The sequence below is a fragment of the Festucalex cinctus genome, chromosome 1 (assembly GCF_051991245.1).
Source record: "Festucalex cinctus isolate MCC-2025b chromosome 1, RoL_Fcin_1.0, whole genome shotgun sequence".
Classification (NCBI taxonomy): domain Eukaryota; kingdom Metazoa; phylum Chordata; class Actinopteri; order Syngnathiformes; family Syngnathidae; genus Festucalex; species Festucalex cinctus.
Window position 1 is genome coordinate 48,316,696 of NC_135411.1, and position 27,488 is coordinate 48,344,183.

The 27,488-nt window shown below is 38.9% G+C and overlaps 1 protein-coding gene and 1 long non-coding RNA gene across 3 annotated transcripts in view; one reads left to right on the plus strand and one right to left on the minus strand.

Moving 5' to 3' along the window:
- The window catches only part of grin2aa (glutamate receptor, ionotropic, N-methyl D-aspartate 2A, a), a 192,107-nt gene that overhangs the window by 14,034 nt on the left and 150,585 nt on the right, over nt 1-27,488 (plus strand). The window lies entirely within an intron of this gene.
- On the minus strand, nt 3,613-27,475 carry LOC144031910 (uncharacterized). Its single transcript, XR_013287627.1, has 2 exons — nt 27,249-27,475; nt 3,613-4,884 (listed from the first exon to the last, which is right to left on the minus strand). It is a non-coding gene; the product is annotated as an uncharacterized LOC144031910 (long non-coding RNA).

Sequence of the window (27,488 nt, forward strand, 5' to 3'; positions counted from 1 at the left end):
AACTTTTCAGTGACCTCCTGAGATAGAATGTGAAAAGTGTTGTGATGGTTTCTTGGTTTTTGAAAAATGACTCCAGAGAGTTTGCGTAATGTAAGGTATATTTTACACATTGATAATATTTATACATGATTAAAACTTTTTAGAATAATTTACATTTATCAGAATAAAAATCTGAATCATATTTTTGGGACAAGTAAAACACACAAACAGCCAGAACCCATCCTATAAACATAAAAGTAACAATGACCAACAGAGGATGACAGAAAAAAAAAAAGACCCCCCCCCCCCCACACACACACACAAAAACTCCACAAAAAAAACAAATCAAGGCTCAACCTCTACTTCTTTAAAAAATAAAAAATAAAAAAATGGGGGGGGGGGGGGGCAACATAAACCTGGAGAGAAAAAAAACACACACATGCAGCCACATTTATGAACAAATCCAATGCTGATGGCTAAATTAGAGCTGGGTGGTAGACAGCCATGGACATTACGGTCCATTAATGACCTTTATGAATTTTGTCGGTTGTTTACTGTTTAATGATGTCTTGGAACAACTAAGGGGGCATTTCCCACATAACATGAAAATGTTATTGAATCAGTCTAAAACAGTGTTTCCCAACCCTGGTCCTCGGGGCACACTACCCAGCCTGTTTTCCATGTCTCCCGATTCCAACGCAGGTGAGGATCGTTATCAGGCTTCTCCAGAGCTTGCTAATGAGCTGTCATTGGAATCACCTGCGTTGCAAATAGACGTGGAAAACAGGCTGGATAGTGTGCCCTGAGGACCAGGGTTGGAAAAAAACTGGTCTAAACTACAATTATTTCTCAAGAATAACCCGCACCTGTGTATATCATTTCACCCCAGCATCTCTCTTCAAAAGGCTTTTTTTTCCCACCACTATCCCACACTACTGATTTGCTTATTCTTACCTTCTCAGTCAGTGTCTTCAACTGACTGATATGACCACTGGATTCGACTCGTTGAGCTAGCAACTTGCTTCTCATAGTATAGGCCTAGGGCCTTCAAAGGTGTGAAAGCATAAACAAAATAGACGGAACACTGTCATGCTCATTAAACTGGAGGCTTTATTTCATCCTTCAACAGCCCATGGGTGATAGCGGTCCGTAAACATACAAATTTATGGCTACACTCACCTCGTGTGGTTTTTCAATACTTGTACACTTGCACACTCCTCTTAATTGTACCAAACTGTAACTTCTTCAGGTTTCTTCACCTCAAGACTGACAAACTAACGCCTCTGTGCAAGAAACTAATGCATGTGCACTTGAAGATTTGTTTACCCCCTTCAAGTCCCTTGGGGGCAGGGTCTCAAACAACATATGTGGTGGCCACTGAAGATGGACTCCGTGTGTGTTTGGGCCTCATCATGCATTCCACAAAAATAGGCTAAATATTCAAAAACGTACAACTAATCCAATCTTCTCAATCTTTATGTATAACAGTTAAGAACATTAACAAATCTTTAGAACCCTCATATCCCTGCTACTTTGTGTAAATTCCTCAGAATGTTTAGTAATGATGTCTGATTTCTTGAGCGCTGAATCTTTCTTTGTGCATTGGAGACTCCTGTGCTCAGCAAAAATAAATAAATAAATAAATAAATACAAAATAAAATAAAAACATTTCGTTTTTTTTTTTTTTTAAATGGCTGTTATCATCGTCAGTCTTTCTCCTCACGGCAGGTTTTGAAAAAGGCACAACTGCACTGGTTGTCAGGATATGTTTTCATGACTTCAGAATTACATTTTGCATAATGTATATTTTATGTTTAAAATATGTGCTGCAGTTTCCTCCAACATGAAGCAGCCATCGAATCCTCCAAGTGTGCATTGTGATGAATCCTTCCTTGCCTTTGCTGGTTTCCACACGTCTCCTGGCCCCCTTAAACTTTATGCATCGTAGGTAGGGGTGAAAGTTTATGCCTTCTCCCTCTGAAGTGTAAGTCGAGGAGTCTTCCCGCGCCTTGTTCCATCCAGATTTTCCCTAATCCTCATGTGAAATATGAGGAGACGCTCGCCTCCACTGATTACGCCTTGTAAGACCCTGAGTGTGTTTGTCTCTTCGTGATTACGCCTTCATGCTGTGTGTGTGAAATTTCTTTGCGTATATGCTTTATAGGCTTTGCCTGCATTGTATGCACTCTATGTACCGTATGTATGCATATGTGAGTGAGTGTTTCCCCTTGCCGTCACACGGAGGCTAAATCTCTCGGTACTGATAACTCCCAGTCAAAGCCACGGGAAGCTCTCAAGAATTTGATTTGCAAGGCCCCTTAACACATTCATTGCAAGACCAGCAAAAAAAAAAAAAAAAAATGCATCATTTGACGCCTTTTTCCGTCAATGGCAGTGAATGAGTTAAAGAAAACAAGATGCCGTTTACATCCCGGCAGCTATTTTTTTTTTCTTCTTTGTGCTTTGGTCATCCTTGCTTGTTAATGAGATACATATTGCCACATCCTTGTGTTAGTCACTTCCAAACATCTAACAAACTTTTTGATGAATAATGCATCATTTTCCTGTATTGAAAATAATACATTATTGATTAAGAAATGCTGTTCCATTCTGTATTTTAAATCACTGATTGTTGGGGGGAACAAGCCTCAAATGTTTTTTGATTTAATGTCTTCTTGCTTTTTACTTGTAGTCTGTGGATGCATGTTTATTCTTTTCTTGCATCAACGCTTTAATTATTGCACGCCCTCATTCCTTCAGCATTTAAATTGTGTGGGTAGATGTCTAGCCCGACTTGTTCATGGGCTTCATGCAATTCTCACACTAAATGATTATCGACTCTCTCCCAAGCCTGTAATGGCCAACTGGACCACGTTAGTCACGAACGCTCTTCATTCTGCATTTGATAAGACTGCGACTCACTGCTACCGACATCTGACGTTGCCCCTTTCATTTGTCAGTATTGTTTTGCTGCAGCTGTTTTTTTCCTTCTATTTTAGGGCATGTCTGATATTCAATGATGGTCTCAATGCATCACGTAGCAAGGCAGTGAATGAAACAAAAATAGCAAAATAGTTACGAGGCGTTTCCTTGCCAGCGAAATTTTATGATGTCACCATGTTGTGTAAGTCCTTTGCATCTGCTTGCTTCTCTGCTTCTCCCTGTGGTCACAAGTGCAATATTAGAATTCAAGCAAGACCATATTCAAATGTGCAATCTCACCCCAAGCCATTTCCAAGGTGATGTTCCACAACATGCGATTCTAGCACACAACTGACACAGTCCTCGTTAAGGCAATTTCAACATAAAGTCAATAATGTCTTTGGCTAGATGAGTAAACATGTAGGTATTAAAAAAAAAAAAGAGAGAGAGAGAGAACATAGAAACACGAGAGTATGGTTTTATCTCAAAGTGCATAAACTCATTCAAGGGCATTTCTTTACAAGCCAGTTGGTTGTTAATTTGCCGGGTTCCAGACAGTTATAAAAGTGTTTTATAGTAACCAAATATGACTTACTTAAACTGGAAATAAAATTAAACTTTAATGCAATACTTTTCACTGAAAATATTCCAACAGTAAAATAAAACAAATCACCCCAACACTGCTCACATTTAAAATTTAAAGACACAAAATTACCCAATAATGTTTAATATGTTCATTAGGACACATTTGAATCAAAACAATGAGCTGCTGTGCACATCTTCATTGAATAGTGTCATGTAGTGTGCATGATTATGTCACATACTTAAAATCTGATTTGTTTCCACACAAAGAAATGTCATTCTCTCTCTGACTGATTGTCTTGTGAAGGCTGCAATAAAGCCTCTCATACTGTTCAATGCAAAAGAGTGCAATGTTATAAATATAGTTCATATACTGATGTAAACAATGATAATGGAGTGTTGCCCAATGTCTTATTTGTCGATGCAAACAAGCGCGCGTGTACCTTGTTGTCACACTGATGAGATGCTTTAGGCTGGGGAAAAAAAAAAGAAAAAACATGTTTTTTCAGTAGCGTTGATGCCAACTGTAATAAATGTGTGTGCGTGTGTCCATGTGTTTGTACTGTGATCAAAGAACATTATTTATCCATTTCTGTTTCTGTCTCGCCTCAGGCAGTATAATTACACACATGCAAAAAGTTGCACACTGATGCTGGGCTGTTGTGTTGTGTGTCAAATAGATGGGAATGCAGCATGACTTATGTCCAATTACTGTTTTGGGGACGTTTGTTTTCATTTGGCTCAACTCCCACTGTCATACCGCTTGAACATCTTCCTTATGCTAAACCAGAGTTCATGTTACTCCCTCACACACACCTCTCCAGTTGATACTTAAGTGTGTGTGTGCTGAGTTTATGCCCACATTCTCATCTATATTAAACCAATGCAGGTTTGAGTGTGTCCATAATTGGCTCTGCGTGTTTGGGTCTATGCTAATGACATCCTTGTGGAGCTCTCACGTTGCCTATTACCTTGCTCAGACTTTTCTTTCTGAACACTTACCTTTCCTGCACTCCTTGTTTTGAATTTGCCTTGCGCATGTCACTAATAAACATATGTGAATGTGTGTCTGGATGCATTCCAACTGCTAGAACTGGCTGTTGTGCAGATGAGAAAATTGTGTCTCACTGCTCAAGGAAAGCTATACATAAAATTTCAGGAAATAGAACCGTTTGCGGCTTCTGTGAGCATGTTTGCATCACACCACTCATCCCCGTGCCCCCAGCTGCCCTTTCCAGCCCCCTATCATCTTGTATTTCTGGACACTTCTCTCTAATAGCAATAGTTCACGTTTACATCTCTGAGTGTCCCATTACACAGCTGCTCTGTCCCTTTCGTCTGTATTTTGCTGCATTTGAAGCTGTAGCGCAGTCGGGTCGGCGGCCATAAAAGTCCTCTTTCCTGTAATGAAATCAAATGAATGGTTTGACCTGACATGGTAAAAATGAAAAGTTATGACCCATTTCAATCAAATCTATCTTATCTAATGTCACTTTGAAATAATTGACAACGGCTAAAGATGGGAGAACCAACCGTGTTAGCCTAGATGGGTACGTAGAGGATATTTTGGGTTTCTTGTTGTTTTTTCATTGCAAGACATTTGGTCTTATTTCACAGTTCTTGTAATGAACGATACAGTATGGTTAGAGTCCCATGTCAATTCATGTGTGACGATTTTGACTTTTTAAGGAGTGTTCATCTGCAGGCCTATATACTTTCAAGTGCGCAATGAATCACCATGTAATACAGTGTCACTGTCCTTCAAACATGCACATTCTCTTAACAGCACACACCGCCATTCTTTTTTTTTTTTGAAGATGAACAAAGAACCAAAGTGCTGATAACCTTGGCAAATGAACCCAATGTTTTCATTAAGTGATTGACAAATGTGATTGACTCTTGAAATGATCAAACAAGGTCAAAATCCAGTGAATAAATTACATTTTCAAGTATCCTGATGTCACTATAAAATACAGCGCTTTGCAAAAGTATTCACCCCCCCCTTTTTTTTACTAAATTTTTTAACCTACTGTTATTTTCTCTTCTTCCTCTGAATGTTAACTACTATTTGTTGATGCTTATGTGTTGTCCTTCCTTGTGTAAAGCACATTGAGTTGCCTTGTGTATGAAATGTGCTATACAAATAAATTTGCCTTGCCTTGCCCTTGAGTTTTTCAACATTTTGGCACAGTACGACCACAAACAAATATATTTCATTGAAATTTTATCCATCTATCCATCTTCTACCGCTTATCCGAGGTCGGGTCGCGGGGGCAGCAGCTTTCGGAGGGAAACCCAGACTTCCCTCTCCCCAGCCACTTCAACCAGCTCTTCCGGCGTGATCCCAAGGCGTTCCCAGGCCAGCCGAGAGACATAGTCTCTCCAGCGTGTCCTGGGTCGTCCCCGGGGCCTCCCGCCAGAGGGACATGCCCGGAACACCTCCCCAGGGAGGCGTCCAGGAGGCATCCGAACCAGATGCCCGAGCCACCTCAGCTGGCTCCTCTCAACGCGGAGGAGCAGTGGCTCGACTTTGAGTCCCTCCTGGATGACCGAGCTTCTCACCCTATCTCTAAGGGAGAGCCCGGACACCCTGCGGAGGAAACTCATCTTCGGCCGCTTGTATCCGGGATCTTGTTCTTTCGGTCACAACCCACAGCTCGTGACCATAGGTGAGGGTGGGAACGTAGACCGACCGGTAAATCGAGAGCTTTGCCTTTTGGCTCAGCTCTTTCTTCACCACGACGGACCGATACAGAGTCCGCATCACTGCAGACGCTGCACCGATCCGCCTGTCGATCTCCCGCTCCATCCTACCCTCACTCGTGAACAACACCTCAAGATACTTGAACTCCTCCACTTGGGGCAGGATCTCATCCCCGACCCAGAGAAGACACTCCACCCTTTTCCGACTGAGGACCATGGTCTCGTATTTGGAGGTGCAGATCTTCATCCCAACCGCTTCACACTCGGCTGCAAACCGCTCCAGTGAAAGTTGGAGATCACAGCTTGATGAAGCCAACAGCACGACATCATCTGCAAAAAGCAGAGATGCAATGCTGAGGCCACCAAACCGGAACCCCTCAACACCTCGGCTGCACCTAGAAATTCTGTCCATAAAAGTTATGAACAGACTGGGACAGAGGACTCGCCTCCACACAGCTTGAAATTTTACGTGAAAGTTAAGCGCAAAGTATCACACAATTGTGAAGTTCAACGAAGTGGATATCTTATTTAGAAAAGTAGGGTGTGCACCCCGAATTAATACTTTGTCTACCCCCTTTTGCTGCAAATGCAGCTTCCAGGTATGGGGTATGTCTCTATCAGTTTTGCACTTCTATAGACTGAAATTTTTGCCCATTCCTCCTTGCAAAACAGCTCCAGTTCAGCCAGGTTAGATGGAGAGCATTCATGAAAACAGGTTCTCCTCCAAGATTGCCCTGTGTTTGGTGCCATCCATCTTATAAATAAAGTTGACTTGACTTGACTTCCCTTGTACTCGCACCATCTTCCCTGTCCCTGCAAAAGAAAAGCAGCCCCAGAGCATGATGCTCCCACCACCATGTTTGCCCGTAGGGATTGTGTGTTAAGCCTGATGAGCAGTCTTGTTCTTACACCAACATAGTGTTTGTCATGTTGGCCAAAAAGTTACATTTTGTTCTAACTTCATGATTGTGTGCTCCTTTGTGTTTAACTTTCACATAAAATATCAATGAAAAATATATATATATATGTTTGTGATCGTACCATGCCAAAAACTCAAGGGGGATGAATACATTTGCAAGGCACTGCATCAGTCCAATGTATTGTATTGTGATGTTTTACATTACATTGTGGAAACATGCCTTTGTAACTCATTGTTGCAAGCAGGAGAAATGTTAAATTCCTCCGAAACAGTTTAGTACACATGCATCCACTTGTCATATGAAAAAAGTATTTTATTATGTTCAGACAGACCTACAGCATAGAGTGAATGAGAGTTGCTATTGTGGTGAGAAAGCTGTGGTAGTTTGGTAGTTAGTCTTTAACCCTCGTGCCTTGAAACCAGTGATACCCTCGAAGAGTATACTTTAGCCAAATAAGTAATTCTACTTTGAGGTGTGATAACTAAGTCAATTTTTAACATTTTTTTTTATTTCAACCACTCAAAATGTTCATTGGCATCAAAACTATCCATACATATGAAGTTTTATTTTTTTTTATGTATTCCCCCCTCTTAGGACAATACAAGCCCAAAGAATGGACTATGAAGAAAACGAACTGTGCTGTATACATGTATAAAAAATAAATAAAAAATTAATACTTCATATGACATAATTAGAGCTTCGAATAAGGCAATAAGTTATAACAACAATTTTTTCAATGCATGCCAAATTTTTTGACAATGGCAATTTAACTTAAAAAAAAAAACCCTCGCAAATATTTTAGCCAAATAAGTAATTATACTTTGAGGTGTGATAACTAAGTCAATATTTAATATTTTTTTATATTTCAACCACTCAAAATGTTCATTGGCATCAGAACTATCCATACATATGAAGTTTTATTTTATTTTTTTATGTATTCCCCCCTCTTAGGACAATACAAGCCCAAAGAATGGACTATGAAGAAAACTAACTGTGCTGTATACATGTATAAAAAATAAATAAAAAATTAATACTTCATATGACATAATTAGAGCTTTGAATAAGGCAATAAGTTATAACAACAATTTTTTCAATGCATGTCAAATTTTTTGACAATGGCAATTTAACTCATAAAAATCTCCTCGCGATTATTTTAGCCAAATCAGTAATTCTACTTTGAGGTGTGATAACTAAGTCATTTTTTAATATTTTTTTTTCTTTCAACCACCCAAAATGTTCATTGGCATCAAAACTATGCATAAATATAGTATATTTATTTATTATTATTATTTCCCCCCGCCATAGGACAACAGAAGCCAAATAATAGATTACGAAGAAAATTAACTGTGTTGTATATATGTATAATAAAGAAATAAATTTGAATCTTTCATATGACATAGTTAGAGCATCAGGCAACACGGTAGCTTTGATAGAAAACTTTGGGGAAAAAAGTACTTTTTGTGGGGCTCCGGAGCGGCACCGGGACCCCTCCGTGACTTTAGCCGCAAATTGTGTTTGCTTTTCGGATACAGGAAGGCCCGATTTACACCCCCGTATCCGGCGTCGCACTTCAACGAGCCACGTATCTCTGTGCTCACGGTTCCAGATATGTGTCAGATATGTGCCATTTTCCCCGTAGGACGTACGGTTCCGGAGAAATAACGGAAAGAAAAAGCTCCATTACACCGAGACGTCCGTTGAGTTTACCCGGATATCGTGCTTGTTTTTCGGATAAATTTACACCGCCTGTATCCAATTGTATCCGGCGAACGGAAGTCAACACAGCGACGAGCTACATACCGTTGGGAAGCTGCACGTCCCCCACGGCATTCTAGGACGTGCTCATATGTTCGTTTATGTTTATTTTGTAGAAGTACTTACTTGCCAACTTGCATTTGCAGCTTTTTGTGTCTCCGATCGCCGTTCTTTTACTTAGATCCAGGAAGCTCATGCCTCTTGCACGTTAGCCAAATGTGTTGTGAATCCAAACTAGCCGAATAAAAATCGAAGCTTAGCACTTTCACACGTAGAAATGCAACGGCCAGATAAGATAACCGACGAGGAATTCATCTCGACAACCGTTACATGTTACACTTCATAAGTTGCAAAAAAAAAAAAGTTTTTTTTTGTTTTGTTTCATCCCTTCTGCTTGCTGTTTTCACCGATCCATGCTCCTTGCCATGTTTTGAAGAATGCACGAAGGGAAATACGTCACCTCCACGTTGCACGCACGTTTGGCCACAATGGCACGCCTCCCCCCTGCAGGCTTTGCAGAGCAAATGGCAATGGTAGGCTGGTTCAAAATGGATGATCGAACTGCGCATGCGTGTGGAATATGCACGCTATCAATTCTAAAGTTCTAAAGTGAAGAAAGAGAAAAAAATATATAAATAACAGCCTTCACACACTGAGGAAAACCGCTGTATTGCAACGACGCCCACCTCTAACAGTGGCTCATTTTGGGGACATAACAACGACAAAGAGCGTTGCCATTCGACCCCTCCCACTAGGGAACGTGCCTCCCACGTCCATGCAGACTAACAAACAGCATATCCTAACACGGAACATAAGTCAATAGCTCGCAATACCTTTTTCTGCACAAAAATATAAGTGGCGCGCGTGTACGCGCATCCACGAACACGCACGCGCGCCCACTAACGTGCACGCGCATCCACTAACATCTTGTCGAATGCACAATCAGTAAAAAGCACGAAGAAATAAGTCTGTGTGGAATATGGCGTGGTGGAAACAGTCCGGTGTTTGCAAGGAAAATCATTAATTGGCCTCTTCCGCCACCTGGTGGATTTGGGGTGCGAAATCTTTCTCATGCCCATGGCACCGTCGAGGAATGTCCATAGAAGGATTGCCGCGTAACATTAATGTTACGCGGCTGGCTAACGTATCTTCCAGGGTTATAAAATGAGTAATCTGCCTCATGCAATGGCTAAGAAATGTCGGCACACTCGCATTTTGACGGTCCCCCAGTTTTCCAAAGACGTGGCTCATTTTTTTTTTTTTTTTTTTTTTTTTTTTTTTTTTTTTGTGTTTTCCCCCTGCACAATCAACTCCCAATTTACATATTTGGCTAAACAATGGCACAAGGGTTAATGAAATACTTCACTCTAATAGAACACCAGTGTTATAATATATATGTATGATATAATTGTTTTGTATTTATCATAAGTTTCTATTTAATTTTAATTTGTTTCTTTTTCAATAGTTCAGTTGGTCTTAATTTGTTTTTAGAGGAGCTTTGCTAGTTTGTATTTTTTTTTTTTTATATTTAGTTTGAGTTTTGTTAGTTTTAGTATTAGTTTTTTAAATACATGGAGTGTTTGATGAGTGCAAGATAAAGAAAAAAAAGTGCACTAAATACTGTGCAATAAAACACAATTCTCAAACAAATGTATGACCTTCCCTTTTCTATAGGGACGTACAGCAATATCGAAATAAATGCATTTAAAATAAACCCCAAAATCTCATATGTGATATGAATTTACAAATAGTAGCAATAGTTTTTGTTTCAGTTACTTTATGATTTTATTTAAATAGCATTTCCATCCATCCATCCATCCATCCATTTTCTTGACCTCTTATATTCTTCACAAGGGTCACGGGGGGTGCTGGAGCCTATCTCAGCTGGCTCTGGGCAGTAGGCGGGGTACACCCTGAACTGGTTGCCAGCCAATCGCAGGGCACACAGAGACGAACAACCATCCACACTCACAAGCACACCTCGGGACAATTTGGAGCGCCCAATTAACCTGCCATGCATGTCTTGGAATGTGGGAGGAGACCGGAGTACCCGGAGAAGACCCACGCAGGAACGGGGAGAACATGCAAACAGCACCCAGGAAGGCCGGAGCCTGGACTCGAACCCGAGTCCTCAGAACTGGGAGGCGGACGTGCTAACCACTCAACCACCCATAGTATTTTCATTTGTAATTTATTGACAAAACTTTTCAATTTTAGTTTCATTTATTTCATTAGTTGTCCTTAACTATAATAACCTTGTGTGATACATGCTTGATGACAACAAAGTGTTCATGGTCTTTCTGAAGAAGAAACGTTTCTTGAAAACTGTCGATTGCAATTTCAAGCCTTAGCTCAACAAAGCAAACTGAGTTCTCTCCAACAACCAGTTTGGTTGTTCTCAAACTTGTAACCTCACAGTTCATATGTCTGGTTTGATCCAATCCTTCATTGCAGTTTAAACAATTTAGCATGAACATCCATCCAAAGTGTTTGCCTGGGCCGAGCGCGACGAGTGTATCAGCTTTCATGCATAACAAGAATAAGCAAACAGGCAAACATCACACTAATCCTCGTCTGTTTGCCGTGTGTGTGAATGTCTGTCAAATCTGTGTGTGGAGATGTGTGTTTGGACGTCTAGCTGTCTCTTATGCAGTTCTTGTTGATTATCCCAAGTTTCCCTCTGCGGTAAATTGAATTCCTGATCTGCTTGACCGGTCTCTTGTCAGCTGCTCGCAAAGCTTCCAATAAATATAAAGTGAGCTCAGTTACAGCGAGACTAAAGAGACACTTCAGGGGAATCGAGCATTTCTGGGAAAGAATTTTGTCATTTCACTTTAAGCCTGGCTAATATATTGATAACATGCACGCAGTGGCTGGCTGTGAAAGGTCTCTTCATTCCTTGCATTTGTAGAGTAAGAAAAATACATCAGTTTGAAGATAAATTAAAAAGCTCGCTTCACTCAAAATGTTTTTGAGTATTCTCATTTAAGATTATATTATCCCCTTTTGCCGCACACAGAATCCTGCGTCTTAATCCTTGTACTCACTACAAGTTGCTTTTTTTATGAGCGACATCAGCTGATTAACGGGATAAATCTTTCAGCACGGCTCGTCAGTCACCGTTAAAGTAGAGTTGCGTGAGTGACTTACTGGCATAACACACGACCTACCTCTGTCACTCACGCCAGTTTCAATCTACTTCTACTACAAACGGTTTTCATTCTGAAACCAAAATACTGAAGATGTTCTTTTTTTTGGAATTTAACACATTGTAGTATAATGCCTGGCATAAAGATTCCTTTTTATTCTTCTTGAAAAAAGAATACTGTATGCTCACAACAACAAATGGTGTTCATTAAAACAAGAGAGTCAGCAGCTATGGTGGTGAATGCATGAAATTTTCACCATTCACAAGTATATGTGACGAACGGAAAAAGTTGCTGTAACCTTGTAAAGGAAAAAAGAGGCATCTTAAGTTGAATTAAAGTTTATAAAATGTCTAATTAGCCCAAACTGCAACATCTTACGTCATGATGTTTTTCTTTACACAGCAAACTACTTAAGACTGAATCAATAGCAACTCTTCTAGTTGTAATCCAGAAGTGCACTCCATTTTGCCTCAATTTAATCCATCCATCTCCTTTAGCACTTATCCTCATTATGGTCACAGGTGTGATGGAACCTATTCCATCTCACTTTGGGCGAGAAGCTGGAATTCAGTCTTCTTTGGGGTCCTGTTATACAGTTTCCTTTTACATATTTTAACAGAGGTGGGCTACATCCTGGGTGGGGCGCCAGCCAATTGCAGGTCACGTTCACAGGTTTCTTATTTTTCCCCTATTGTTTTTTTTTTTTTTTTTTTTCCTTCCTTGCCGTTTTGTGGTTCAATCAAGTGATGTCGTTAATATTTGTCAACTGTGGGCATGTGAAGCCCTTTGAAACTCTTTTTGATTAAGGGCGACATAAATAAACTTGACTTGACATTTAGATAAACAAGCATTCACACTCACATTCACAACTAAGGACTATTTATAGTCTTCAATCAACCTTACATGCATGTTTGTGGAATATGGGAGCAAATGGAAGTAGGCGGAGAAAACCCATGCAAGCATGGACAGAACATGCCATAACCCGGATTTGAACCCTGAACCACTGAACTGGGACATGGATGGATGTGTTAACCAATCATCCAGCATGGCACCCTACTAAATATACTAATTAGTAATCATAACTCCTCAAGAGGAAATTTACCATAACCCACTGTGTTGCACCACAATTTCTTCTTGGCAAAGCTAATCAGCAATTACATGATTAATTTAGTGTTACCCTAGTCATGACAGATTCCTGTTTTGAAATAGTACTCCTTCTTAAAATGACAGCTGGTAAGGCTCATCTTTGCAGTTATTAGAGAAGAAAGCTCCAAAGTGCCTTATTTTCCAAGTCACAATATTTTGTCATATCTAATAAAACTCTGCAGTCTAGTGTAGGAAAAAAAATATGAATGCAATACAACCGTTTGCACTAATGGCAACTGTAATTAGATCCACAGCATTAGGATGTTCTCTGCATGAATTTGTTGAGCTCTCTGGCAGATGAAGAAGGCAACCAATACAATTTAAAAATGAGAAGGGATGATAGGAATTGACTGAAAGAAAATCTATGGAGACAGACAGAGTTGTATGGCTTTGAGTCATTAATTACTGGAGATGACATCAGCTAGACGTAATAATATTGAACAGGAATTTTTAAGCATTGCTTCAGAAGGCTGCAAGTGCAGACACAGGCATTTTCATTGTCTTATTGTCTCATTTTACTTCATATTTCCTCCCCTCTTTATCTGTCTTCCTGATTCTGTGCTGGGTTTATAGATTTTCTCCTGTAACTATCGATGCAGTAAATTCTCCAGGCTTGTTAGTTACTTTTATAATGATGCAACATCTTCCCGTTCAGCCGCTTCGGGATTTAAATACAAATCCACTGTGCTCAGAGGTCAGGCAACACTCGCTTGCTCTGAGTTTGATCTAATTAGACAAGCTGCAAAGAAGAAAATGGACCTCCTGCCCCTCGGACTACACGAAGACGAAGGAGGACTCGCTGATGAAAGGACATGGAGACATGGATGTTAATAACAAGAACACAAAAGTTGTGTGCAAACACAGACAATTTGGTGATATGCATCACTAAACAAAGTGGAGGGTTCCTGCCAAAACAAATTTTGTTTGGCATCTGAAGCGTCTCATGCAGGTTGGAGCACTTGAGTTTCAGAGGGTTAGGTCAATGATAACGAAGGGTATGATACTTGGCCTGGTGAGGTGGAGGGAGAGAAACTTTTAACTGAGTAGCTGAGGCGGGAGGGTCAGCGAGGTAGGAAGGAGGCTGATTAAGGAAAGCTTTGTGAATGATAAGAAGGACTTTGAACTCGATGCATTGGGGAATTGGGAGTAACAAAGGTTTTGGAAGACAGAGGTGATGTGGCCACGAGAGTAGGTGTGGGTGAGAAAACAAGCAAGTGAGTTCTGGATATTCTAAAATGTCCTGATACTGTGGTGGAGGAGCCAGAGAGATTGCTGTTACAGTAGTTTTGAAGTTTGAAGTTTGAAGTTTGAAGTTTATTGAACATATGCACATATACACGTATAATTATATAAACACAAAGTTAAAAGTAAAAAAATAAAATAAAATAAAAGAAACATCCAATAAATATCTATGTATATGTTCAAGGGAGTAGGAAGAAGTTGAAAACTTATCCAGTCCTACCCCTTATTCTTCATATCCTATCACTTATTTATAATAAATTACATTTTTAATAAAAGAAAATATAATGCTACTCGTATAAAAAAATAAATTAAAAATAAAAATAAAAATACACTAGTAACACACATATACAAATTTCATTACACTCATATTAATACATCAAAGAAAAATAAGTAAATGAATAAATCATTTCTACAATCTTCTTAACTCATATCTGATTTAAATAATAATATTGAATTTTACTTTTAAACATTCTTTTAAATTCAACAAGTGAATTACATCTTTTCAGTTCGGTTCCCAAGTTATTCCACAAATTAACTCCTTTAACGGAGACACACCTTTGCTTAATATTTGTTCTTGTTTTGGGTTTTTTGTACACACTTGTACCCCTTATCTCATAAGGACAGTTTCTAATTTCAAACAACTTTTGAGTACTGTGGCAGAGTAGATTATTGTATACTTTATACATTATTTGTGCTATTTTAAACTCAACCAAGTCATAAAATTTCATTGTATTTAATTTAATAAATAGTGGATGTGTTGATTCTGTATATTTTGATCTATTAATAATCCTTATGGCTCTTTTTTGCAATTTAAAAACAGTGTCAGTATTTGTTTTATATGTGTTTCCCCAAATTTCCACACAATAGGTCAAATATGGTAATAATAATGTATTATATAATGTATATAGTGAATTCATGTTCAGGACCTCCTTGGTTTTATAGAGTATCCCTATGATTTTTGACATTTTCCTTTTAACATTTTCTATGTGTGGTTTCCAACATAATTTATCATCAATAACTACTCCAAGGAATTTATTTTCATACACCCTTTCTATTTCAATTAAATTCACCATAATTTTAACTTGATGAGTGATTGGTCTAGTACCGAAAACTATGAACTTGGTTTTATTTAAATTTAATGATAATTTATTCATATCAAACCAATTTTTTATTGTACTTAATTCATACTCCACAGTAGTCAGAAGCTGCTTCAAGTTGTCTCCAGAACAGTAGAAAGTTGTATCATCCGCAAACAAGACACTCTTGAGTATTTTCGAGACACAACAGATATCATTCATATACAATATAAATAATTTAGGGCCCAGCACAGACCCCTGAGGAACTCCATGAGTAATCTTCAATTGTTTTGAATTTGTATTTTTAAACTGCACATACTGATATCTATCATCCAAATAACTTTTTATCCATTTATATGCTAAGCCTCTTATACCATATTTCACTAATTTATTCATTAATATAGAATGGTCTATGGTGTCAAATGCTTTCTTTAGATCCATAAATAACCCAACAGTAAATTTTTTATTGTCTATGTTGGTAGCTATTGCCTCTACAAGTTCCATGACTGCCATTGAGGTGGTCCGTTTTTCTCTAAAACCGTACTGATATTCACTCAAAATCTTATGTTTCTCAATAAAATTATCCAGTCTATATAAAAATAATTTTTCTAGAATTTTTGAGAACTGTGGCAACAATGATATTGGTCTATAATTACTAAATATATGTCTATCACCACTTTTGTAAATAGGAATTACTTTTGCTATTTTCATTTTTGATGGAAATATACCAGTTTGGAAAGACAAATTACAAATATATGTAAAAGGTTTTACAACATATTCTATAATACTTTTTACCAGTGTCATATCAATATTAAAATAGTCGGTAGACTTTTTATTTTTTAATGTTTTTACAACATTTAATACTTCAATATCATTAACACCATTTAAGAACATAGTGGATGAATTATTTACAACGTACTTATCTATTTCATGTTTATTTCTTGTCTCTGGAATATCATTTGCCAAATTACTACCCACATTAACTAAATATTCATTGAAGTTATTGACTATGTCTGAAATTGTATCGATTACACTGTTTTTATCTTTTATAAAATATTCTGGATAATTTATTTTTTTAGATCTATTTTTAATTACATCATTTAGTATTTTCCATATTTCTTGCATATTGTTTTTATTCTGCTCTAGTAATGCATGGTAATGATCTTTCTTCCTTATACGTATAATATTTAATAATTTATTTTTATAGGTCTTATACTTTGTTTCAGATTCCATAGTTCTTGTTTTAAGAAATCTTTTATATAAGATATTTTTCTTTTTACATGCATTTTCTATCCCCTTTGTCATCCATACCTTATTTGGACCTTTATACTTCCTTTTAATTTGAACTATTGGACAGTGTTTATTGTATAAAAAGTTAATTGTTGACTGGAATTCACTATATGCAGTGTTAGGATCGTTTTTTGAATAGACCTCAGACCAGTTATGCTTTTCTAGGTCCAGCTTAAAGGCAGCCATGGACCTAGGTGTTGTTAATCTTTTTTCAATTGTGTAAGTTGACAGCTTCATAATTTTTTTTTCAAAATAATCATGAAGAACTGCAAAGACCGGAAGATGATCACTTATATCATTAATAAGGAGTCCACTTTCTATTTTAAAATCTATTTTATTTATAAATATATTATCTATTAGTGTAGCTGTATCAATTGTTATTCTACTTGGTTTCGTAATGACAGGGAATAAACTGTTACTATACATCATATTTATAAAGTCGGTTGTTTTCTGGTGTCCATTAGGATTTAACAGGTCAATGTTAAAATCACCACACATTATTCGCGTTTTTTTATCATTTGTATAACTAAGAATTTCTGCTAGTTTATCGTTAAATGTGTCAAGACATGACCCAGGTGTCCTATATATACAACTTATAATTACATTTGGTACATTTTTCATGTGTACCTCAATTGTCACACATTCCATTACGTTATCCATGGCAGTTGTCAGATGTTCAACTTTACTACATTTAAAAACCTTATCAACATAAATTGCAACACCTCCTCCTCTTCTGTTTTCCCTATTCATGGTAAACAGTTCATATCCTTCCATCTCAATATCATTTGTTATCTCATTTTCAAGCCATGTCTCTGATATGGCTATTACATGGAATTTGTTAATTTTACGCAAGCATTCTTTAATTTCTGCAACATTTTTATGTAGACTTCTACTATTAAAATGTATAATTGAGAGTGCATAACAATCATTATCTATATTTACATTTAGTTGTTCATTTGTATAATACTCACAAACGATATCATAATTGTTGCTACCAAAAAATGTATCTGGGTCAAGGGTATTTTCTAAATCAGATATCTTATATTCCGTATAATCAAATATTTTAAGGTTATTTCCCTTTGTGTACAAATTTGCCATTTTGGCATTTTGTAGATCTTAGTCAAGTATACTATACCCAGCATACTATATATTCTTTCAGTTTATTAGTGAGTTGCGTTGGTCTTGATGTCTTGATGTGCTTGTTCGAGGGTGAATTATCAGTTTGTCATATCTTATGTAGGCAATCTCTCCTCTCTCTCGTGCTTCTTTCATTTTTGGTATGAGTTCTTTCCGTTTTTTCCTAACAGTGTCAGTAAAGTCCTCGTTAATGTATATTTTTGTACCCTTGAGATTTTTTGCTTTTTGTAGGATTTTTGTTTTGTCTTTGTGTTTTTCAACTGTAACAGCTATTGACCTTGGTCTGTTCTTCCCAATATCAGGTTTGCCTTTGCGATGTACCTGCTCCAATTCTATCGTCTCCTTCATCTGTAGCTTCTCCTTAAACATCTTCATCACTTTCGCTTCGGTGTCTGTCCATGTTTCTCCCGGTGTTTCTTCTATTCCTTCTATAATCAGATTATTTCTCTTTGACTGTCCTTCCAGGTATTCCATTTTTTCATTTAGAATGTGTAAACTGTCACGTATCTTATAGATTTCTGTTTGCGTAGTTTTACTGTTTTCCGTGTTTTGAATTTGAGTCATTTTGAGCTCATCCACTTCCTTTTGTGTATATTGTATATAGTTGAGTCTGGATGTAATGAAAGCATATGTCACTGTTACAGCTGCAAAGAAGGAGCGTGATGGACAGAGGCAGACAATGTTATTCTGGTGAAATAAGTTTTTATGATACTGTTGTTGTGACTCTTGAAGGTGAGGTTGATGTTGAAGATTAACCCAAGATTATGCGGCGAGAGAAGTGGTATCCTCAAAGGAGGGACACAAGTTATTAGTGTGCTTGGTAAGGGATTAAGGACGAGTTAACATCAGATATTTTGTCAAGTTTATATGCAGAATCTGTCTACCAGTCAGTTGGCTAGTGTGAAGAGGTGATGAATTTGGTGGAGATGGATGTCATTGGGACAGCATTGGAAAGAGAAACCATCCATCCATCCATCCATTTTTTTGACCGCTTATTCCTCACAAGGGTCGCGGGGGGTGCTGGCGCCTATCTCAGCTGGCTCTGGGCAGTAGGCGGGGGACACCCTGGACTAGTTGCCAGCCAATCGCAGGGCACACAGAGACGAACAACCATCCACACTCACCTTCTGTCATAACTGGCAGCTTTGCCAATTCCAACATTGCTGCAACATCTTACGAATAAATCAGGAAACTGCCAACTTGAAACAGCAACACACCTGTTTTCGCAATTCCAGTTCTATATGCGTCTTCGACACCTTCAACAGAAAAATGGACAGGCATACAATATTCCACTTGTTCCAGGAATCAATCGCATACCCAGCTACAAACCCTTTCCTGATCTTCTCGTCGAGAATATTTGGTCAATTGCGTCAAGTGACCAGCTGATTAATTCCATAATTTTGACTTTCTGAGAAAAATACAGCAGGAGTTTCGATTCATAGTTTTAGATAAAAGACTACACGAGACAAAGCCAGCAAGCAGGAAAGATAAGGGAATGGAGGAGGCAGAGTAAAAAATGTCTGTCTCCGTTGAAAGCTAATAAACAAAAATGTCTCATGCTTCTCACTGGGAGGATGTAATGGATGCGCGGAAGAGGACCAAGCACTGAGCCCTGGAAGACACCTTTGGACAGATGACTTGTCAGTTGTTAATTTGGATAGAATGTTGTGTGTTGGACAGATATGACATGAATCAGGGGAATGCTCGAGGAGAATAAAGGTACTGATATCTCTGAACAGGATATTCAGGAGTCCTCAGTCTTCCAGTACACACAAATGTTTGTATACAACATACAAAGTCATGCAAACTGTTTACGTAACTTTTGAGTAAGGATGCGTGATATGGCCACAAAATTTTTAGGATTTATTGTGATAACATGGGCAGTATGATAAGGCACATCCCTGCTTTTTATGGTTTGAATGGAGTGTGCCCAATTGTTGTCAGAAAGTGGCAACCTTGCTTCTTTTACATTTATAATGTTGCTCTAGTATAGCAACACAACTCCATCAGAATCGTCCATTGTCTTCGGCTGCGCAATTATCATAGCCTCGCCCAGCGCCCCATGTGTGAGGGCAGTGAGCTGTGCTAAAAGACAGCGGATGGAGAGGCGCAGGCAGTGAGAGTGACATGAATTAAATATTGCTAAGATGAGCCTTTTCCTTGTTTCGCTCGCCACTACGTTATGATGGAAAGCTCCGTGAGGCGTTAAGTCAGTCTTAATTGTGGTAAAGGAGTGAGCTGGGATGGACGGGAAAATGTCCCCTTGTGACAATCTTTGAACAAGCTCTGAGCACATGGCAGGCGTGCCAGGGGGCTCTCAAGAAAATGTTATTATTCATGTTTTATTGGATACACAATTTATTTGACGCCCCTTGCCTCTCACATACAGCACTTGGCTCTGCAGACTCTAAAAAAAGGCTTCTGCGCTACATCCATTAACATGAAAGACAACTTAAGAGGTCCCGTCAGGCTGAACAAGAAACTTGAGAGTCCGTGTATGCGTGTGCGTGTGTGTTAAGAGAGTCCCCCAGAACTCAAAGTAGAGAAATGAATAGTGCTGCTCCTTCTTCATCTTCTTCTTCTTCTTCTTTTTTTTTTTACCTGCGTTTGATGAATTTACATTGGCATTTTAAGTGTTAAGCTAAGCAATGACCAGTACATATATGATGCCCCCACCCACACTTTGAACTTCAGTAGTCACAAATACATCCTTACAATTTTGTCTTGGTCCAAGTTAAGCAAATGCTGCAGAGAACCACATTTCTAATGCAACTATTTTTAGTTGTCAGGTCATTTGCAACATACCACAGCACTCGCGGTTCTATCAACTGCAGAGTCCTGTAGTCCTTAACGTGTCACCTCATCTACAGTTATATGGTCCAACAAACATTTTCTTGTGACTTCATGTATCACAAACAGAGAATTTAAAGAGAAATCAAAAACTTTATCTTGAAGACAGAAAGAGAAAATGGATACGCTTGTAGGAGAACGTGTCCTCTAGCTAATGGCTGACTCAAGCTGGGCAAGGATGAGTTTCAAGCCGTCCCAAGTCAAGGTTCATGGTGATGAAGAGGGGGTCAGTGACTGAGAAGTTCCAATTTACCATCTATTTCATCCATTACAAAGTAGTTGCTGAAGAGCTTGGTGATAATCTTTGAGGCTATCTGAAACACCACCACCATTCAGGGGTCCTCAAAGAGCCTTGTTCTTGGTTCACTAAGGCTGACAGGTCAGGTCTACCTGACGTGTTCAAAACCACTTCATTTTTCCAGCAATGCCACAGAGAGAGTCACTAAATGCCTTTGGTTGGTATACTGGTCCTTGGGTAGTGGGACCTGATCATCTCAAACTGGGTCATGTGTCTATGCTGTGAGTCCCAAAAACTATGATCCCAGGTCTCAACACTGATTATACGTCCGATTATCTCCTCGGGATGTATCTTGAATAAAACAGTGAAATGAATATTCTCTGGCAGTAAATGACTTGGCCCATGTCAACCTTCTCTTTCCTTTCATTACAACCCCCCAATTACTTCTTTACATTAGGAAGATAAGTGCTTTTAAGATCCAAACTCTAAAATTGTAGGGATAATGACAGACGGTTATCATAACTGGATGCACTCTTGTAGGGCACCTGTTCATTCCCTATCAACCTTGGTTTATCTTATCACCCCCCTCAGTCTCCTTTGTCCTTTCCCCCTTATCTTCCTCTTCTGGCAATGTTATCAAGCCTATGGTGGTTTCATTTTTTTTATTTTATTATTATTATTTTTTTTTTGTAAAGGAACACACGCAGGAATGATTTTTTTTCTTTCGTTTTTTTTACATATCAGAGGACAAGAGGAAAGACGGATGGAGGGTTCCGTGCAAAGATGGGGTGTTTCAGGGTCAACGCTGACAAATGGGTCTGCAGAGTATACGTAGCCGTGGCTCCAGGGAGTGTATGTAGCCAGTTAGGTCCCCAAACGCTCCCCAAAGGAAACGAGAAAATTGTTTTTTTACCTGCTGAATCAAAGAGAGCAATGTAGACACTGAAGCACTGTTATTTAAAGATGTAAGGAAAGTGTTGGAGCAATGCAGTGTAACATTTATTGATGAGGTAGAGTAGTGTATTTTATCCAGGAAAGTATTAAGTTTAAGTTAGCTAGACAGCTAGCTAGTTGGCTCGATAACTAGCTAGCTAGCTAGCCAGCTAGCCAGCTAGATAGATAGATAGACAGATAGATAATTTTCACATATTTTGTCATAAAACACTGTTTTACAGCATGTTGCACAAATGTAAACACATTTTTAAATTTTAACTTCTACGTGCATCAAGACATTTTCTTTCCAGTTTCCCTCCACCACCTGTGAAAATCATAAATAATGGCATCTCATCTCTCCATGCTAGATATCTTGTATGCACCACCGATGGCCCTCCCGACCAGCGAGTTATAATTTTGTATTGTATAACAGTACCACCGGGACATAGATCAATTCCGCAGCATTGCGGGCAGGGAGGATAATGAGGCTTTTCCATTGATTGGAATTTAATTGAGAGGCAGTGATGGGCTGAGGGATGGCGGAAACACGATTGAAGTCACTATGCGCTTTGTGGCTCATGACTGGCTGTTGCAAAACAGCAAGAGCTCCTTTCAGATTGTTTGTATGTACTTGTTCCCACTGTCCCCCAGCCACCTCTCAGGTCCTCTGCTCTCCTTGTCTCTCTGGTATTGCTTCACGTGGACATTATAATGTCCACATGAAGTAATGAAATGAAGGTTGTGAGCACATTTCCAATTGTTGTCATCAATTTTGGTCGCCAGTGTGACCGAGGTCTGATCCGTCCTCAGTCTTCCAGTGCATGGAAATCATTGTGGATAGGTTGTCATTGTCACTCTCCGCTCATTTTTGTTAGGTACTTTGTGTTTGCATTTATATGTGCTTGTTCAAAACGTGCTTGCGAACGCATAGCTGTTTTATACATCTATTATCTGTGATAGTGTTGACAGGTAATTTGCCTGAAGTCGACAAAGAGCGAGTGAAATTTTCCCAAGGACAGATTGTAATTGAATTTCATGTGCTGTAGTAGCGGACACACACATAGGCTATACGACTGTGCATGAACGTGCACACACACAGAGTGTCATTGCTGTGCATGCGTGTTTGCAGTTGCATGTTCACAAAAGGTCACTTTCATTTTAAATTAGGTAAAGGACAACTGAAGAGGCAATGACGAGGGAAGGTGGGTAGCCAGGAGAGAGGACACAGAAGGATGTGTTGTGGAGTGTGTTGGCTGGAGTGTTCTAATGTTCTAATTTCAGAGAAAGAGAAGTTCTCACAAATGATTTTTGTGGGTTTGCTAAAGGGGGTACAAATAATGATGGGAAACATCACATGAGTGAGTGAGCGGTAGGCATATCATACATGGCATACATGGCATGGCATGTTTCTGTGCTTGTGTTGAAATGACCTTGAGGGTTCAAATGGCCTTATGGTTCACCCCCAAGGCTTAAACTGTTTAAATTAAAAAAATAAAATTTTTAAAAAAAAAACATCAGGGGAAAAAAAATTAGAAACCTTGAGAAGGAGCCACATATGTGGTAACCCCCCTTTCAGGATGACCAGGCTGAAATGGATGCTGATCAGGCAACAATTTACATAGATTGTGATGTTAAACATTAACACTAGAATAGTGCAAAAGTCCACTGAGGAAGTTGAAGCACTGCAAGAAGACGTCATCAGGGAAGTGGGTCATCATCCAAATCCAGCCCGGTCGATCAGGGCGGCTATCTCCATGGCAGCAACTTCAAGGTAATGGTCCGCCCCGGATCGCTTCCCGACCAACCAGCGTAGAACCCGTAAAACAGCATCCAAACGGTCACTGACACCTAACTCCCTCTCCAAGCTGCGGAGAAGGGAGGGAAAGAAAGCAGCGGCACTCACCAGTCCCACCTCATTCAGCCAAATGCACGAGTATAAAAATGTGTCTTAAGACGTGATTTAAACGTTTCAACAGAGGTAGCAGCTCTGCATTTTGAACTAACTGCAGACTTTTAAAGCTGGTAATGGGAAGACCAGAAAGCAATACATTACAGTAGTCAAGGCGAGACGTAACAAACGCATAAATTGTAATCTCTGCCTCACCATCAGACAAAATAGGACGAATTTTAGCAATATTACGAAGATGTAAAAAAAAAAAAAAGCAGTTCTAGTAACATTTTTAATGTGCATTTGAAAAGAGAGAGTTGGTCAAAAATAACGCTGAGATTTTTTACTGAGTCACTTTGGATAATAGTACATTTATCAAGGTTTAGAGAGGTGTTCGTAAACAGATGCCGATAACGAGGAGGAACGGTTTTATTTGGTTTTAAGAAGCAAAAAATTAAACGACGTTCATTGTTTAATGTCGGCGAGGCACGCCTCCAGATTACTGCAGTTTTGCGGATTTGTTATTTATATAGGCAAGTATAATTGAGTAGCGTCAGCATAACAATGAAAGTCTATGTTATATTTACGTATGATATCGCCAAGCAGAAGCATATAAATATTAAACAAGAGAGGGCCAAGTACCGACCCCTGTGGAACCCCACACGTAAAGTTTCAGAGCTCAGAGGCCGCATCGCCATGGATTACACGGTGCGTTCTCTCTGAGACGTACGAACGAAACCACGAGAGTGCTAAGCCTGAAATACCAATACATGTTTGGAGGTGATCTGGTAGAATTTTATGATTGACGGTATCGAAGGTGGCACTAAGATCAAGTAATAATAATAGTGACAAGGTATTGGAGTCCATTGCTAGGAGAAGATCATTAGTCACTTTAGCAAGGGCTGTCTCAGTAGACTGAATACAGACTGAAACGGTTCATTTCGATTGTTAGCGGCCATGTAATCATTCTGCTGATGCGCGACAACTTTTTCAAGTATTTTTACAATAAACGGTAAATTTGATACCGGTCTATAATTGCAGAGGCTATCTGGGTCGAGGTTAGGTCGTTCAAGTAGCGGTTGAATAACAGCAGTTTTTAAGAGCTACTGGAATAGTGCCAGTAGAAAGTGATAAGTTTAGAATATTTAAAATGGAGATAGTAAACAATTCTTTAAAACCAGTTTGCCCGGAAGCAGGTCAACCATACAAGTTGTTTGTTTCGCCGCACTAACCAAATGCGTAAGATTTTCAAGCATATTTGCACATTTCACTCGTATTGTATTCATACTTATATATTCCTTATTTCCTCTTCATTTGTGATGCCCAAGCTTACATGAGAATACAGCATGTAATATGAGAAATCCAAATTCACAACCGTCAATGGTTTGAGGATAGTTTACTCAAAAGTGGACCAGACTCATCAGCACCTGCAATATCAACAATTAATATAAAATATAACAATTACAGCCACTGAAGGCATTAGCAAATATGCAGCCATTGCGACCGTTTTATCAGAATTTATCGTAAATATATTTCTTCATTGAAAGAAATGCTTACTGGCTTGCCCAAACTTATTTTTCTTGATCTCAGTGGCCTGTAATGAAAGTGTGTCACCTTTCACAGCTATGTAAAAAGTGCCGTTTCCCCAACTGTTTTTATTGACTCTTTCCTGTGTGTATCTGTGAAACTCTTCTTCTCTGATCCCGTCTTTGTTCAAGATAAATGCTGCTGTATTTATAAAGCACTTCACCATCCTATCCTGCAGTCAACCATTGCATTTTTATTCAGGCTGGTCTATAAATAGACACATTAGTGTGCTGATGTCAGAGGCGGCATTCACACACACAAGCACATACAAACATTGAGTCATCAGGACGAGTCAGGGTTTCCCATTCAATAACATCAAAACAGTGGGGAGACGGGGATCGAAACCGCAAGCCATTTCGATCACTCGACAACCTGGACTACCGCTTTAGCCAAACCACTCCAGCCCTAAAGTAGCAAGTAATGAGCACTTGTATGACATGAGGAGATGGAAGAAGATTAAAAGAGGTGAAGTGTCAGCAGCCTCATTAATTTATAATACTCATTTGCATCAAACTGGCCCGTGCACGTGTGCCACTCAAGTCCAACTCAAGCATTCTTTTTGTATTGGAGTCATTAACCCTCTTCGCCCCCTCTCGTTATCTCTCCCACCCCGAGTCTCCTCTCCAAGTAAGCAGTCACGGGGTGTGTGCGCGGGTGTCTATTTGTGATGACCATTTATCTTCATAAATCAACACTCAGTCAATTTTAAAGCGATTGGTTTGAGACTTATTGCTGCCTCTAATGGAAATCAGCCAAGACCTTGAACTGCAAGTGCCACTTTGCACTGCTGTGAAAGGGGTTAAAATAACAAAATGTGGTTACGGAAGACCGAGAAAAATAATTTGCCCAACAGTGTGTTTGATTAAAATGGGTTAACATTTTATTTACTGAATGTCATCACACTGCTTATGAACTGTCAACATAGTTTCTAAAGCAAAAAATAAAATAAAATTCCTGCCTCGGGATTTTGATAAAAATCTCTTATAGCCTGCAGTGACCATCAATGCACTGGCTCCAGATTGCAGCGTTCCTGTTCACTGAAGAAACTGACAACAACAACAACATCAATACAACAGCTAGTGTTGTGCTAAGAAAGCCATAGACGTGAATAATAAATGAAGAGCTTAGCAAAGGTAGTAGATTGCCTTTGAAAAAAAAACAAAAAAACATGTCAATTTAAAGCCCTGTAACCAAAATATGTTTCATGCTATGTGGTTTTTGTAATCTATGTAATCCAATCCAAAACTTTCCAAATGAATGTTTTACAATAAATAAATAAATAAAATAAGCCCCCCCACACACACAAACAGAATTAATGCCACATTGTACGTATTTACTTGCATTCTTGAACAGATAAGAACATTGTGCTGTTAAATGTTATGCTTGTTAATTTCTGACTTCTTGCCCAGCTCGAATTTTGGCATCAAGCGGTGAAATCAGATTGAACTTCCTCATCCCTGTTCAACATGGTTAAATGTCAGGAGCTCACTTAAATTGGGTTCTTCATATTTTCATGACAGGTAGCGTAATTCATGGTGAGACAGTAGGCTGCTGTATATTTGACTTGAGGACAGAACTGTGGCATAATGCATCTCAATCCTGGCTTGACATTAGTGGCTTTATATCCCATCGTTAAAACCGCTTCTAAAACTAAACTTCTGACGGCCCGTCCCTGGATGCACGTCACCAACCTGGCTATGTCCCCGAACATGTTATACATCGTTTGAAAGCTGAGTTTCTGGAGATTTGATTTAAACTCAACATTTTAAGATACAATCATGTCTGCAGGCTCAATGGGCACTTAAATCAGACAGAATTTAGATGCAAAAAAATAAATAAAATGAAACTCACCTTGTCTGGCCTCCTACATTTCAAAGATGTCCAACTCCATCCAAATTGGTAATCAAACATCAAAAAGGGTCCAGTAAAAGTATTCCAGAAAAATGTTTCATCCACACCAACCTTTATTTCCATAAAACTATGCTATTGGTTGCTGCAAGGTGCAAAATACGTGACACGTAAACACTTCAATGTTCTTCATGGTGATTGACATATTGAAAAGCCAGTGAGATTCTGAATACGCCGTGTGTT